Below are 3,491 nucleotides of genomic sequence, written 5' to 3' on the forward strand. Positions count from 1 at the left end.
GAAAGTCCAGAACAATCAAATTTCATGCAGTCTGCCCAATCCCTATTAAAGAATGTTTCATCCAAAAGGACATTGATTCAAGTGATTATGATAACGAGAACACTTGGAATCAACTGCACCCTTGTAATGATTACCCTGACCACTGTTCTGAAGTTAGTGATAAGTTCCCTTTGAATCCACACATCTCCTCTGAAGCTGTTGAATCTTCTCTAGACTTAGATGAAGCAGATGCAGTTATATGGAATCCTTGAGAAAACCTGGTCAGATTAGATGATGACAAAAATGAAGTACTTGAACAGGTAAGACAAGGAACACTTGTGCATGACCTAGTTAGAAAGTTATAGAAGTGAGAGGTCGCATAAAGAAATTTATAAAATAGAACCCTATGAACAAATTAAATACTATTTTATCAATTATCAATTTTAAAAAGTCACTTGGGCAAATATCTAGGTTATGGTAATGGAGAAATTCAAAATTTGAACAATTGTGTTGTATATTGTAAGCTAAAATACTTCATCATTCAGGGTGCTGACCTTACCAGACCACCTACATGTAGTTCCCTGCTCCTATTGTTTTCATATAATAGTCTAGTCACCTCACAAATGCAGATGAGTCATGGGAAGGCATACAAAACTGCCCAGGTATGACGCACACCAACAACGTGCACTGGTCAGTTTTCTACAGATGTAGCAGGTTGCACATGTTTAAAAGAACAAACACAAGATGAAACAGGAGGTTTAGTATTCCATCCGATGTTAGCAGTTCTGAAAATTGTCTGGGTAATTGTGACGGATGGGTTCCTAAACTGCGTCCCCGAAACAACATGCAACCTCCTACCTCACAGAGGACAGACATGTTAACCATCTTCACCGCTATGTCAAAAATGTTGAGAAAATGAAAGCTGAAAAAAATGTTATGTTTTCAGACTGGTTCTTTTGTCATCTCTTGACAAAGTTCTGGTTTGCTTCAATGCTGAAAAAAAGGCTCAACAGAGGATATGTTACCTGTGCCTTGCCACATTTAAACTACTTTGCACTTGCAGTTATTACCCTGAATTCTGCGCCATGTTTGACATCCTCTCAAGCAATTACATTGAAATAGAAATCTTTTTAAAGTTGATGACATACTGACTATGATGCCGACTACGAAGAAAACACCACCAGTTCAGTTCTTTGACATGCTGTATTCTCTCTCTTCAGATAACTATTGAGGGTTTTGTTTGGGGCCAAGGACAGAGAGAAAAAATAAAACGCTCGAATGTGGCCAATTTTAGCTCCAAGTTTGCCCCATAGACTAAAACACTAGGGCAGGCCTTTAAGGCTACACTACTTAAAGGCCTGCCCACTCCGACCAAGGATTGGCATTTGTTTTAGCATTAAGACAGATTATTTTTCTAGAAAACTCATCAAGAGTTGCACAGATGCAATTTCCACATCTAAAGTTTGTCATACAAATTCATGTGACATTCACACACTTCAGTAGTTTGGAAAGAAGTTAACACATTCTCTTTTTTTCACACTAACTCTATGCTTAATGCTATTGGCATAACCAGCAGTATCTGAAAAGCTGTCCAGAGTACCACAATTAGTTAGCCTGGCCAAAGCCTTCCTACACAACTCTGCACAAATTCTAATCCCACTTCACTGATTGCTAGTATTATATTTTAATACAAAATAATATATTGTATTACAATTTTATTTCTGCTTTCTATGAAAGAGAGACTAATGGCTTGCATTTGAAGCTTTTGATGACTCCTTTCAGAATTAGAGAAAAATAGATCTACAAGGTCAATAGGAATTGATAGAAGCCCACACTAAATCCTATCCCCCCTTCAGTCTTTTTTTCAGAGGGGCTTTCAAAAGCACACTGTGCTGCTGCTCACTATCTGGTGGAGGAAATTGTACTGTATCATGTTAGACCTTGCATGCACTGAGACAGCTGAGAATATCTTTTTGAGTTTTTTCTTCTGCTCTTAGACAGACATTTCCACCATAGCTTCATCTGCAAAGCTATCAACTTCGCGCATGACCCCACACACCTTTCACATAAACTCCTGCACCTCTTGTCATGTGGAAGAGGTACCAAACCTTTCAGGCCCTCATATTCTGTCCGTGAAAGTGGGTTTGACGGTTTCTTTCCCCAAACCATCAGACTCCTCACACAAACTGACAACTCGGACAGTTTGGCAAAGCCCTAGGCACTTTTAATATTTTCACAGGCTGATTTAACATTTTCACATTGGAAATATTTACAGGATTGATCAGATCAAATATAGATTACTTAAGTATAGTCAATGGTTCAGCAACAAAAATGCAATTTAAAAAACGGTATAATATTCAACGTCAGGCACTAAGAATATGTAAAGGAGCATTCAAAACCAACACAACAGCAGCACTTAAAGTGGAGATGGGAGAAAAGCCATTATAATTAAGAAGAACACAATAAGCACTGAAGTACTGGGTCAGCTTACAAGGAAATAAGTCGAATCATCCAACAGCAGAAACTCTAAAGCCATATTCAGAAAAAGAGCAGGAGACAAGTTGTTTTTGGGTGGACAGTCAATAAAAAAGCAGAAGAATTGCAAATAATCAAAAATTCACTCCAATAGTACCTTTACCAGCAGTACCTCCATGGACTTGACCAGATGCTAAAGTAAATTTAGCTCTTCATTTCTGCATCATTTTAATTATATTTTTAACCTATTTTTTACTATTAATACTAATACATAATGTGCTATAAATAATGAGACTGATTTTTTTGGGCTATATTACATATTTTTCTCTATTTTAAGAGTGGTGCCCCGACTTCATTTTTTATCTAAATTATTAGATTTATGAACAGTTGCCATAAAAGTTTATAATACTTTGTTATAAGTTAAACCTACTGAAGAACAACATTTTTAGTTTCCCGGACTTCTGATTCCCAACACATGCATCAATGTTCATGAACATGCATGCAGCCCTGAGGACACTTCTTGAGCAACAAACAGAATACACAAATTAGCTCAACAGCACACCTCTAAAACCTGTCAAAGTGTACAGTTTAGGGAAGCAGAAGACCTTCTTTGAGGTTTGAGAATTAATGCTGGTGAGTCAGAGGAGGCTGATAAATATTTAACACAGCTTTCAGGCTCTTTTAAAAATGGTTTTGCACTCTTTGCTCTTGTATTCTTTGCTTTATGGGGCCACAAAGAAACAAACCCCAATGTGTAATTGTCTGTGCTAAGTAACACATATTTATGAGAACCTACTGCTGCCAACGTTAAATACAACATGTATGAAACTCCCCAACCTGCATAAATGCAAACTTATGGAATCTTAATAATAGCCAACTTTAAAGGAATTACCTTATAAACCCTCAGTGACAACGTGTCTTCTTAATAGAACAGAAGATAATATATTTTATTGATCCCCAAGGGGAAGTTGCTTATTTGTTGACAAGGTACTGCATCTAAGGTGTTAAATATTAACAATACAAATATAATCATAAGA

The sequence above is a fragment of the Poecilia reticulata genome, linkage group LG14 (assembly GCF_000633615.1).
Source record: "Poecilia reticulata strain Guanapo linkage group LG14, Guppy_female_1.0+MT, whole genome shotgun sequence".
Classification (NCBI taxonomy): Eukaryota; Metazoa; Chordata; class Actinopteri; order Cyprinodontiformes; family Poeciliidae; genus Poecilia; species Poecilia reticulata.